Below are 14,889 nucleotides of genomic sequence, written 5' to 3'. Positions count from 1 at the left end.
AAACATGGTTTAGCAGAATGATAACTGAGTCAGGGCCTAGAGGCCTTTAACCAAAGACAGGGTCTAATTTAATATAAGCAGAGACAGATTCGAGTGTAATATGAAAAAGGACATGGTCGAGTGTACTGTAAACAGAGACAGGGCCTAGTGTAACATAAGCAGAGACAGGGTGTAGTGTTCATAAGAACATAAGAATTAGGAACAGGAGTAGGCCATAAAGCCCCTCGAGCCTGCTCAGCCACTCAACAAGATCATGGCTGATTTGGCCGTGGACTCAGCTCCACTTACCCGCCCTCTGCCCATAACCATTAATTCCCTTATTGGTTAAAAATCTATCTGTGACTTGTATACATTCAATGAGCTAGCCTCAACTGCTTCCCTGGGTAGAGAATTCCACAGATTCACAACCCTCTGGGAGAAGAAATTCCTTCTCAACTCGGTTTGAAATTGGCTCCCCTGTATTTTGAGGCTGTGCCCCCTAGTTCTGGTCCCCCCGACCAGTGGAAACAACCTCTCTGCCTCTATCTTGTCTATCACTTTCATTATTTTAAATGTTTCTATAAGATCACCACTCATCCTTCTGAACTCCAATGAGTAAAGACGCAGTCTACTCAATCTATCTTCATAAGGTAACCCCCTCATCTCCGGAATCAGCCTAGTGAATCGTCTCTGTAACCCTCCAAAGCTAGTATATCCTTCCTTAAGTAAGGTGACCAAAACTGCATGCAGTACTCCAGGTGCGGCCTCACCAATACCCTGTTAAGTTTCAGCAGGACCTCACTGCTTTTGTACTCCATCCCTCTCGCAATGAAGGCCAACATTCCATTCGCCTTCCTGAATGCTACTGCAAATGCAAACTAACTTTTTGGGATTCATGCACAAGGACCCCCAGGTCCCTCTGCACCGCAGCATGTTGTAATTTCTCCCCTTTCAAATAATATTCCCTTTTACTGTTTTTTTTTCAAGGTGGATGACCTCACATTTTCCGACATTGTAATCCATCTGCCAAACCTGAGCCCATTAGCTTAACCTATCTAAATCTCTTTGCAGCATCTCTGTGTCCTATACACAACCCGCTTTCCTACTAATCTTTGTGTCATCTGCAAATGTTGTTACACTACAGTCTGTCCCCTTTTTCAGGTCATCTATGTATATTGTACACAGTTGTTGTCGCAGCACCGATCCTGTGGCACAACACTAACCATCGATTTCCAACCCAAAAAGGATCCATTTATCCCGACTCTCTGCTTTCTGCCAGCCAGCCAATTCTCAATCCATGCAAATACATTTCCTCTGACTCTGTCTACCATTATATTCTGCAGTAACCTTTTGTGTGGTACCTTATCGAATGCCTTTTGGAAATGTAAATACACCACATCCATCGGTACACCTCTATCCACCATGCTCGTTATATCCTCAAAGAATTCCAGTAAATTAGTTAAACTTCATTTCCTCTTCCTGAATCCATATTGCGTCTGCTTGATTGCACTATTCCTATCTAGATGTCCCGCTATTTCTTACTTAATGTTAGCTTCAAGCATTTTCCCCACTACAGATGTTAAACTAACCGGCCTATAGTTACCTGCCTTTTGTCTGCCCCCTTTTTAAAACAGAAGCGTTACATTAGCTGCTTTCAAATCCGATGGTACCTCCCCATAGTCCAGAGAATTTTGGTAGATTTTAACGAATGCATCTGCTATAACATCCGCCATCTCTTTTAATACCCTGGGATGTATTTCATCAGGACCAGTGGACTTGTCTACCTTGAGATCCATTAGCCTGTCCAGCACTACTACCCTCATGATAGTGATTGTCTCAAGGTCCTCCCTTCCCACATTCCCGTGACCAGCAATTTTTGGGATGGTTTTTGTGTCTTCCACTGTGACTTTTGTGTCTTCCACTGTGAAGGGCCCCATGTAATATAAACAGAGACATGGTGTAATATAAGCAGAGACAGGATCTACTGCAAGATAAACAGAGACAGGATCGAGTTTAATAGAAACAGAGGCAGGTCAAAATAACTTAAACCGAGAGAGGATCTAGTATAATATAAGGAGAGATATGGCCTCATGCAATATAAACAGAGACAGTGCCTAGTGTAATATTAACTGATACATGGTCTTGTGCAGTAATAGCTGTGCCCTCTAGATAATGGCCCTCCTGCCAGTATAAACATTTTCATAGAATCGTAGGAACATAAGCACATAAGAAATAGGAGCAGGTTCAGGCTAGCTGGCCCTTCGAGCCTGCTCCATCATTTAACGACATCATAGCTGATCTGATCATAGACTGAGCTCTATTTCCCTGCCCGCTCCCATAACCATTCATTCCCTTATCGCTCAAAAATATGTGTATCTCCGCCTTAAATGTATTCAATGAGCCGGCCTCCACAGCTCGCTAGGACAGCGAATTCCACAGATTTACAATCCTCTGAGGGAAGAAATTCCTCCTCATCTCAGTTTAAAATGGGCAGCTCCTTATTCTAGGACTATGTCCCCAAGTTTTATTTTCCCTGATGAGTGCAAATATACTCTCGGCATCCACCTTGCGAGCCCCACATTACCTTATAAATTTCGATAAGATCCCCTCTCATTGTTCTTAACCCCAATACGTATAGGTCCAATATAGTCAACTTATCTTCATAATTCATCCCCCTCATGTCCGGAATCAACTTAGTGAGCCTTCTCTCAACAGCCTCCAATGCACGTATATCCTTTCTTAAATATGGAGACCAAAAATGTACGCAGTGCACCAGGTGTGGCCTCACCAATACCACGTACGAGCCTTCTTTGCTTTTATACTTTTTCCCCCTTGCAATAAAGGCAAGAATTCCATTTGCCTTCCTGATTAATTGTAGCACCTGCAAACTAACTTTTTGTGTTTCATGCACAAGGACATACAGGTCTCTCTGTCTTGCAGCACTTTGCAATTTTTCTCCATTTAAATTCAAATTTGCTTTTCTACTTTTTCTGCCAAAGTGGATAACCTCACATTTTCCCACATTATACTCCATCTGCCAAATTTTTGCACACTCATTTAGCCTGTCTATGTCCCTTTGCAGCTATTTTGTGTCCTCCTCACAATTTGCTTTCTGTCAATCTTTTTATCATCAGCAAACTTGGCTACATTACACGCTGTCCCTTCATCCATGTCATTAACATAGATTGTAAAATTTGAGGACACAGCACCGATCCTTGCGGCACCACACTAGTCACTGTTTGCCAACCGGAAAATTACACATTTATCCCGACTCTCTGTTTTCTGTCAATTAGCCAAAGCTCTATCCATGCTAATACATTAGCCCCAACCCCGTGAACTTTTATCTTGTGCAGGGACCTTTTGTGTGGCACCTAATCGATTGGAAATCCACATATACCACATCCACTGGTTCTCCATTATCCACCCTGATCGTTACATCCTCAACAAACACAAGCAAATTTGTCAAACATGAGTTCTTTTTAATAAAACCTTTGCTTGATTTAATTATGCATATCCAAATATCCCGCTACTGCTTCCTTAATAATGGAGTCCAGCATTTTCCCAACGACAGATGTTAGGCTAACTTGTCTATAGTTTCCAATTTTTGCCTTTCTCCTTTATAAAATCGGGACAGGATCTCGTGTAATTAAAACAGAGATAGCGTATTGGGTAAATTAAACGGTGACAATGTCTCGTGTAATATAAACAGAAACAGGGTCCAGTGTAATATAAACCGAGACAGGATCTAGTGCAATATAAACACAGGCAGGATCTGGTGTATAATAAACAGAGACAGGGTCTCGTGTAATATATAAAGACAGATGGTCTCGTCTAATATAACAGATACAGAGTCTAGTGTAATATAAATAGAGACAGGGTCTAGTGTAATATATAACGAGACATGGTTTAGGATAATATAAACAGAGACATGGTCTAGCCTGATATAAATAGAGACACGGTCTAGTGTAATATAAACAGAGACATGGTCTAGTCTGATATAAATAGAGACACGGTCTAGTGTAATATAAACAGAGATAGGGTCTAATGTAATGTATACAGAGACATGATATATAAATAGAGTTAGGGTCTAGTATATTATATACAGAGAGAGGGTCTAGTGTAGAATAAGCAGAGACAGGGTCTAGTGTAATATAAACAGAGATAGGGTATAGTGCAATATAAACAGAACCAGCGTCTGGTGCAATATAAACAGTGACAGTATCGAGTGTGATATAAACAGAGAGAGGGCTAATGTAATATTAATAGTGACAGGGTCTAGTGTAATATAAACAGAGACATAGTGTAGTGGAGTAATAACTGAGAAACAATCTGCTGTGATTTCATAGTGTCACAGACAATTATGGCATAAAGAAAGCCATTCGTTCCATCACGCCTCTGCTGGCTCTGAGTGAAAACAAATTCTGCTCTTCTCCTGCTAATGCTTTTAAATATAGGACCTCTGCTTAGTGAGAGCCGATACACTATATCATAGAATCTTAGAAATTTACAGTACGGAAGGAAGCCATTTCAGTCCTTTGTACAGCGCCAGCCGACCAAGAGCTATCCTGCCTAATTCCACTTTCGAGCTCATGTTCTGTAGCCTGTAGGTTACGACACGTTAATTGAACATCCAAGTATCGTTTAAATATGGTGAGGATTCCTGCCTCAATCAATATTTCATGCAGTGCGTTTCAGACACCCACCACCCTCTCGGTGAAGACATGTCCCCTTATATCTCCTCTACATTATAAAAACAAGTTAGCATGTTGAAGACATCTATTAGGTCGCTAATTAAACTTCTCTGTTACAAGGAGAAAAGTTCTAACTTTTGAACGCTCTAATTGAAGCCTCTAATCCCTGATAACAACACGTTAAACCTCTTCCGTACCCTTTCTAGTGTCTGTACATCGTTATGGAAATGTGGTGCCCAAAATTGTCCATAATATTCCATGTGAAATCTAAGGCCAAATATAAGCAGATATAAGTTGCAACAGATTAATAACTGAGCCAGCGTCTAGAGTGATTTAAATAGAGACTGGGTCTAGTGCAAGATAAACAGTGATAGGCTCCTGTGTAACATATAAAGAGATAGGTTCCAGTGTAATATAAAGTGAGATATGGACGAGTGTAACATAAACAATGACAGGGTCTAGTTTAATATAAACAGAGATAGGGTCGTGCAATATAAACTGAGACAGGATCTAGTGTAATATAAACTGAGACAGGGTCGAGTGTAATGTAAACAGAGACAGGGTCGAGTGTAATATAAACAGAGACAGGATCTAGTGTAATATAAACTGAGACAGGGTCTAGGTAATGTAAACAGAGACAGGGTCTATGTTAATATAAACAGCGACAGAGTCGAGTGTAATGTAAACAGAGACAGGATCTAGTGTAATATAAACTGAGACAGGGTCTAGTGTAATATAAACAGAGACATGTTCTAGTGCAATATAAACAGAAACAGGGCCTGCTTTACAATAAACAGAGGCAATGTCTAGTATAATATAAAGAGACATAGGGTCTAGTGTAATATAATCAGAGACAGTGTCGAGTGTATTCTAAACAGTGACTGGGTCTAGTGTAATATAAACAGAGACAGCGTCGAGTGTAATATAAAGAGAGACACGGTCTCGTGTAATATAAACAGAAACAGGGCCTAGTGTAATATAAAGAGAGACAGGGTCTCGTGTAATATAAACAGAGACAGGGTCTAGTGTAATGTAAACAGGGACAGGGTCTCGTGTAATATACACAGAGACAGGGTCTAGTGTGATGTAAGCAGGGACAGGGTCTAGTGTAATCTCAGCAGAGACAGGGTCTAGTGAAGTAAAACATTTTAAATCTCTGGCTTGTGGTTACTGAACATCCTACAAGTGGAAATGGTTCATAACTATTTACTCGATTAAAACTCCTCATAATTTTGATCGCCTCTATTAAATCGCCCTTAACATTCTCGGATCTAAGGAGCACCGTCCCAGTTTCCAGCTGCTCTACTGATGCATCTCATGAACATCCCAGATGCGGAGTTCCTAAGATTTGATATGGAAATCCCACTTTACAACAGTGCCAGAATATCATCCCAGGCAAGATAAGAGCATTATCCACAGGAATTAAACCGACTGTGTAAGACTCGTCTCAGGCACTGAACTTTGGACACTCTGAACTAAATGACAACATCTAAAAAATAAAGCTGTGATGTGCGAAAGCCCAGGTACAATGGGATATATCTAGCCTCTGACTGAGAAGGCTGTGCGTTCAAACCCCTCTCCAGAGACTGAGCACATAATCTCGGCTGGCACGCCCGGTACCAGTACCGAAGGGGAAGGGGGGGCGCTATATTGACAGTGGTGCAGTGTTTCGGATAAGACGTTACATCTGCTGAGTCTCCCCTCACAGTTGGATGTAAGAGATTGAATGGCACTATTTTAAATAGCAGGGGAGTTCAACCCGGTGTCCATTACACATATTTATCCATTAACCAGCATCACTAAAGAACAGATTCTGTGGTTATTATCACATTACGTTTGCGGGAGCTTGCTGTGCGCAATTTGACTCCACGTTTCCTACATTACAACAGTGACTACACTTCAAACGTACTTCATTGTAAAGTGCTTTTGGACATTCCGAGGATGTGAAAGTCGTGAAAGTTATTTCTAAATGTCAACATTTAAAATACACGTTGCAATGCTTCATTCCTCTGGTCGCTGTTCTAACTTCTTTAGTTTAAATGGCTGGAATCTTACGCTAAATGGACATCCAGTGAATCACTGATCTGTTCAGAGAAGTTCCACTGACTTTGGTAGCAGAATTTTCAGAAATGAATTTTTAATTTTAATATTTTCCCTTTGATAAAAATCACATCTCTTCTAGTTGAACAAACCAAAAACCGATGTCACTGCTGGATATATTTCCATTTCTTTGTACCACCTATCAATATTCATAAAATAAACCCGTGCTGTTAGTTAAAACGAATCAGTAAGTGACTTTGTGGATCTGCTTTTGCTGCCATGAACACACTTCATGGAAACCAGTGAGATGTTTATGTAAATAAACACAGAAATAGAAATCCCAGATTAGAATATTGAACGACAGAAACACAAACAATGTTTCCTCATCAATACAGAATAGAAATAAACAGAGAGAGAAATGTTAATGTCTCAACGGATACCAGCAACAATTGATGTTTCAGATATTTCTTTCACGTATTGGTGAACAAATCAATGATGATATCCACAGTCAGAATGGGAAAGATGCTAGTCAACGTATTTAGTGACAGCTCAAATTTATTCGTGACAATTCCCTGTATTCCCTCCCTCTCTGCCTCTCTCTGCTATCCACACCTTCTGCCTTGCCTCTAAAGAATGCCTCATTATCTTCACCTCACAATAAGAAGTCAATGTCTACCAAAAATGTTCCCTAAGGTCTATTTCCAGGCTTCAAACCAAATTGGTGGGTGTGCGGAGAGGCAGTTTTATAATAAAATATGTCGTGTGAACTCAAAGATCCTGAGTGTTTGATGGGACTCTGTAAAGGGAACTTTACTCTGCATCTAACCCCGTGCAGTACCTGCCCTGGAAGTGATTGATGGGACGGTTTCGAGGTAGCTTTGCTCTGCATAGACCAGTGATGTACCTGCCTTGAGAGAGTTTAATGGGACAGTGTAGAGCGGGCTTTACTCTGTAGCTAACCCATGCTATATCTGCCCTGGGAGTGTTTGCTGGGACAGTGTGGAGGGAGCTTTACTCTGTATAGACCAGTGCTGTACTTGCCCTGGGAGAGTTTGATGGGACGGTGTAGAGCAAGCTTTACTCTCTATCTAAACCGTGCTGTACCTGCCCTGGGAGTGTTTGATGTGACGGTGTTGAGGGACGTTTACTGTTTCTCGAATCGTGCTATACCTGAGCTGGGAGTGTTTGATGGGACAGAATCAAGGGAGCTTTTCTCTGTATAGATTCGCGCTGTACCTGCCCTGGGAATGTTTGATGGCACAGTGTGACATCACTATCCCAGAAAAATGTTATTATCAGTGCAACTTCCTGTATATTGCATTTCGTTTTTACCTGTTTGACATCATCACGTCAGCAACACGTAAACAATGGGCGACGTCATTATTCACAACAATGCAGCGTCATCAATGTGACTTGGTCGCCATAGCTAAATCAGTGCGATCTCTGACCCTCAGCCACACGGATTGGTCGATTTGATCTCTATGGACACATCTATACCCCAGGGTCCAGTGCAGTAATAACCGAGACAGGTCCAATTGTAACATAGACAGAGTGAGGATATAGTGACAAGGTCTAGTGTAAAATAAACAGACACAGCGTCTAGTGTAATATAAACAGAGACAGTGTCTAGCGTAACTTAAACAGAGACAGGGTCTAGTGTAATATAAACAGAGACCGTGTCTAGTGTAATATAGAAAATACAGGGTCTCGTGTAATATAAACAGAGACAGGGTCTAGTGTAGTATAAAAAATACAGGGTCTAGTGTAATATAAACAGAGACAGTCTCTAGTGTAATATAAACAGAGACAGTGTCTAGTGTAATATAAAAAATACAGGGTCTAGTATAATAGAAACAGAGGCAGGTTCGAGTGCAATATAAATAGAGACAGGGTCTAGTGTAATATAAATAGAGACAAGGTCTAGTGTAATATAAACAGAGAAAGGACCAATCTACCAATCTATTATAAAGAGACAGGAGATAGTATAATATAAAGAGTGACAGTGTCTAACATAATATAATAAAGGATATCGTGCTCTAATAATAACTAATACATGATCTATTGTATTAGAAACATTGACATTTTCTAGTGCAATATAAACTGAGACAGAGTCTAGTGTAATATAAGGAGAGACAGGGACTAGTGAAATATTGACAGAAACAAGGGGTACAGTAATATAAACAGAGACAGCGTCTAGTTCAGTAGTAACTGAGACAGGTTCTAATGTATTCTAACGGAGGGTCTAGAAATGTGATAACTGATACAGAGCCTAGCATAATAAAAACAGAGACCATGTCTAGTGCAGTGTAACTGAGACAAGATCTACAGTAATAAAATAGAGCCCAAGACGAGTGCAGTAATAGCTGAGACAGGGCCTTGGGCAATCTGAATAGAGAGATGGTCGAGTGCAGTTATAATTAACCAGGGTCTAGAGTAATTTAAACATATAGAATGTCTAGAGTAATTTGATAGCAACATTCCAGCCATGCAAATTTTCATGTCTGTCTGACTGTCTATCTGTCTGTCTGTCTGTCTGTCGTTCGGTTGATCGGTCCCTCCGTCTTTCCGTCCGTCGATTCGTACTTCTATCCATCTATCTGTACTTCTATCTAATATTACACTGGACCCTGTCTCTGTTTATATTACACTGGACTCAGTCTCTGTTTATATTACACCAGAGCCTGTCTCTGTATAAATTACCCGAGTCCCTGTCTCTGTTTATATTACACAAGACTCTGTCTCTGTTTATATTGTACTAGACCCAGCCTCTGTTTATATTACACTAGACCCTGTCCCAGTTTATATTACACTAGACCCTGTCTCTGTTTATATTACACTAGAGCCAGTCTCTGTTTATATTACCCGAGTCCGTGTCTCTGTTTATATTACACAAGACCCTGTCTCTGTTTATATTGTACTAGACCCAGTCTCTGTTTATATTACAGTAGACCCTGTCCCTGTTTATAGTACACTTGACCCTGTCCCAGTTTATATTACACTAGACCCTGTCTCTGTTTATACTACACTAGACCCTGTCCCAGTTTATATTACACTAGACCCTGTCTCTGTTTATATTGCACGAGACCCTGTATCTGCTTATATTACACTGGACAGTGTCTCTGTTTATATTAAATTATAACCTATCTCTGTTTATATTACACTAGACCCTGCCTCTGTTTATATTAAACTAGACCCTGCTCTGTTTATATTACAGTAGACCCTGTCTCTGTTTATATTCTTTCAGACACTATCCCTGTTTATATTACACTAGACCCTGTCTCTGTTTATATTACACTGGACCCTGTCTCTGTTTATATTACACTAGACCCTGTCTCTCTATATATTCTTCCAGAAACTAACCCTGTTTATTTTACACTCGACCCTGTCTCTGTTTACATTACAGTAGATTCTGTCTCAGTTTATATTACAGGAAACCCTGTCTCTTTTTATATTACGCCAGGCACTGTCTCTGTTTATATTATCCTCGACACTCTCTCTCATTTTATTACACCAGATCATCTTTCCTTTTCAAATACATATTGATTTCCCTATTTGAAAGTTATGATTGAATCTGCTGCCATAACCCTTTCAAGCACTACATTCCAGGTTATTACAACTCGCTGCATAAAAAATCTCCTTATCTCCCTTCTTTTATTTATTTTATCAATCACCTTAATATTTGTCCTCTGCTTACCGATAGACCTGCCGATGGAAACCCTACTTTAATATCAACTCTATGAAACCCCTTCACAATTTTAATTCCCCCCGAAGCATTCCCTCCTATAATAAGAATAATCCCATCCTCTCTCGTCTCCACATAACTGAACTCCCTCATGCCTTGTAGCAATCTCCTCTGCATCCTTAGCAAGAGCCTGACAATCTTCCTAAAATATGGATTGAAATAAATGCAATCATTATTTGCCCTTCAGATTATTTCTAAGGATACATGCTCCCTTCAAATTTGACTGACTGAGAAGCATTAATTATATTGTTTTACTTGTTTTGACAATGCAGACGGTGACTGAAATGCTCAGCAACATCCGTCTCCACATGACTCATGTATCAATATGATCACTGTCGCCACCTGCTGATAAACGATATCTACTGCAAGCCCCAGAGCTTACTTGAAACATGATTCATAATTCCAACCACAATAACTTGCTTGAACGTTTACCCAGAGGATTTTTTTTTAGAGCAAACCACTAGAGGTGCAGATGATCAGAAATTATCAAGGGCGGAATATCAAAATTATTGTTGCAAATTCACCTTCAAGCCATCACACAGAGCCGTCAGATTAGATAAACTTCCATAATGAATAAAAACCTCACAGGAAAAATGGTACAACCATGGCTAACAAGGGAAGTTAAAGATAGTAGTGCATTAAATGAACAACTTAGAATGTTGACAAAAAGAGTAGTAAGCCCGACAATTGAGAAGATTTTAGAATTCTGCAAAAGATGCACATGCAACTGAGAATATGGGAGAAAATATAAAATTAAATAAGCTATCAAAAACCTAAAAACAGATTGTTAGAGCTTCTACACGTGTATAGAAAATCAGTTAAATTACCGTACTGTACAATACAAAGTTAGGTGGGACAGTAAACAGTGAGGAAGAAGTAAGGAGGCTGCAAAGGGATATTGACAGGTTAAGTGAGTGGGCAAGAACATGACAGCTTGAGTATAATGTGGAGAAGTGTGAAGTTACGCATTTTTGTAGGACAAATAGAAACAAGAATATTTTTTGAATGCTGAGAAACTGGGTAATGTTGTTGTTCAGAAAGACCTGGATGGCCTTGTACACGAATCACAGAAAGCTAAAATAGAGCCAAAGTGAGCAATTAGGAACGCAAATGGTAAGCAACATTTTATTGCAAAAGGATTGGAGTATTAGAGCAAAGAAGCCTTCATGCACATATATAGGGCCCTGCTGAGACTACACCTGGTTTATTGTGTACAGTTGTGTTCTCCTTACCGAAAGAAGGATACACTTGCCTTGGAGGGAGTGCATCTAAGGTTCATCAGACTGACCTAATTCCTGGGTCGGCGGCGGGGGTGGAGGGGGTGCGGGGGTGGGGGGGTGGTGCTGACCTGTGAGGAGAGATTGAGTATGTAATGTCCATATTTACGAGAAAATCAGAACATAAGAACATAAGAATTGGGAGCAGGATTAGGCCATACGGTGCCTCGAGCCTGTTCTGTCATTCAACGAGATCATGGCTGATCTTCTGCCTCAACTGCACTTCCCTGCACTATCCACATATCTGAATGGAAACAAATGCAGGGCTTCGGGGAAAGGGCGGGGAATTGGGTCAATTATACAAAGTACTTCAAGTGTGGTCTAACCAAGTTTAGCATAAGTTTTGCACTTTTAGTTTTCTATCCCTCTCGAAATAAACCCGAGTTCAGGTATTCTTCTTTTTATGGAATTATTAACCTGCGTCGCAAGTTTTAGTGATGTGTGTATTTGCACTCTCAGAGACCTTTGTTCCTCCATCCTACTTAGATTCTTATTTTAAACGTGATAAGTGACCTCTTTATTTTTCTTACCAAAATGTAATACCCCATTATTTTCTGTGTTGAAATTAATTAGTCAATTCATGTATTCTTGTAATTCGTTGAAGTGTTCCACAGTATTTACACCCCGACACGCCGGCCCCACGTGCATTCGGAAATGTAGAAGTTGTGTTTTTGACTCCAAAATCTAAATTGTTAATATAAGTTGTGACCAATAGTGGACCCAGCACTGATCCTTGTGGAATCGATCGATCGATCTATCTATCTATCTATCTATCTATCTATCTATCTATCTATCTATCTATCTATCTATCTATCTATCTATCTATCTATCTATCTATCTATCTATCTATCTATCTATCTATCTATCTATCTATCTATCTATCTATCTATCTATCTATCTATCTATATATCTATCTATCTATCTATCTATCTATCTATCTATCTCTCTATCTATCTCTCTATCTATCTATCTATCTTTCTATCTATCTATTTTTCCATCTATCTATATATATATAAATATATAGATATATATCTTTCTATCTATTTATTTATTTATCTATCTCATTCTCTCCCTCTCTCTCTATCTATCTATCTATCTAGCTATCTATCTATCTAGCTATATATCAATCTATCAAGCTAGCTAGCTATGAATCTATCTATCTATCTATCTATCTATCTATCTATCTATCTATCTATCTATCTATCTATCTATCTATCTATCTATCTATCTATCTATCTATCTATTTATCTCTCTATTTATCTCTCTATTTATCTATCTATCTATCTATCTATCTATCTATCTATCTATCTATCTATCTATCTATCTATCTATCTATCTATCTATCTATCTATCTATCTTTCCATCTATCTATCTTTCCATCTATCTATATATATAGATATATATCTTTCTATCTATTTATTTATGTATCTATCTCTTTCTCTCCCTCTCTCTCTATCTATCTATCTATCTAGCTATCTATCTATCTAGCTATATATCAATCTATCTAGCTAGCTAGCTATGAATCAATCTATCTATCTATCTATCTATCTATCTATCTATCTATCTATCTATCTATCTATCTATCTATCTATCTATCTATCTCTCTATCTCTCTATTTATCTCTCTATTTATCTATCTATCTATCTATCTATCTATCTATCTATCTATCTATCTATCTATCTATCTATCTATCTATCTATCTATCTATCTATCTATCTATCTATCTATCTATCTATCTATCTATCTCTCTATCTATCTATCTATCTATCTTTCTATCTATCTATCTTTCCATCTATCTATATATATAGATATATATATTTCTATCTATTTATTTATGTATCTATCTCTTTCTCTCCCTCTTTCTCTATCTATCTATCTATCTAGCTATCTATCTATCTAGCTATATATCAATCTATCTAGCTAGCTAGCTATGAATCTATCTATCTATCTATCTATCTATCTATCTGTCTATCTATCTATCTATCTATCTATTGCAGGGTTATGTGCGGTACTGATACTCCAGCTGACTGCTGCTATTGACATGGTTTCTGAGACATTGGATATATTTCCTTTCCTGGGATATGGGAACATTTACACAACGAAAAAATTAAACTTAACTCCAGTACTGTTACTGGGTAGATGTGTATATAAATAAGTATTTTGACAATGTGAAGGGTTTTGAAGTTGGCTTCCCGGCATGCGGTCAGTAGTGAGAAAACTGTCCTTTGATGGACTGCACAGAAACCCACATGCTTCCTGTAAATGACACTGGTGTTCGAGGCTCGCTGACGGTAGTCAGTTAGGTTACTGCCAAATATTGTGTGGGTCAGATTAGCGTGAACAAGAATGGGAGAAAGATGGTATTTAACTATTTGAACATTAAATTATTCAGTCGAACTTTTAAAATAAGAAGCATTTTACATGGTATAACATCTCAAGAATGATTTTCCATAAATTCCATTCTCGCCATATAATAAGATAAGATCGGAAATAATGAATTGATCCACACGGTATCTAAGGAAAACTATTTCCAAATAAAGACCATTCTAGACCATTCAGTCACTTTATTCAGTACAGTATGAAGTGCTGGAGAGAGGTTTAATGGCCTCACCCCACACTGTAATGAGATGAGTGGGATTCGCAAAGTAAATAAAACAGGTTGAATTGCCTTGAATATTCTCACAGAGAAGTGCCAGCTGTACTTCTTTAATATTCTCACAGAATTTTGCGCCTGGTCTAAACTAATGTCTCTATTATTCCTGATTAGTAGCCGCGCAGTGTGCGGTGTAATTTGCGCTGATTTGGATCCCTGAACACCCCCTCTCATAGCCCGGTTACCATTGGGTGGTGCAATGCCCAGATTGTGATTTGTTTTTGCTGGAGATGAAGCATTTATTCCTGTGATATTCTGTAACATACCGTTATGTCCTGATACACCGAATTCCTGTTACCCGTGTCTGTTACACAGTCGGTCGCTATTAAAGTTAGCTGCAAGGATTTGGATGTCGAGGTTTGCTGATCACATTATCGGTTCTGATTCACAAGCTTCTCTCATAAAACGCAGGTCTGAAGCGGACGGGCCCCATATTATTATGTGTCTCCGTCAACTCACTCCTTTATCATCAGTCAAGCGGACTTATTTTAAAGCTAATTTTACAAA

The sequence above is a fragment of the Pristiophorus japonicus genome, unplaced genomic scaffold, assembly GCF_044704955.1.
Source record: "Pristiophorus japonicus isolate sPriJap1 unplaced genomic scaffold, sPriJap1.hap1 HAP1_SCAFFOLD_334, whole genome shotgun sequence".
Taxonomy (NCBI): domain Eukaryota; kingdom Metazoa; phylum Chordata; class Chondrichthyes; family Pristiophoridae; genus Pristiophorus; species Pristiophorus japonicus.
The sequence above is the reverse complement of the archived record's forward strand: the minus strand, read 5'-3'. Positions refer to the sequence as shown.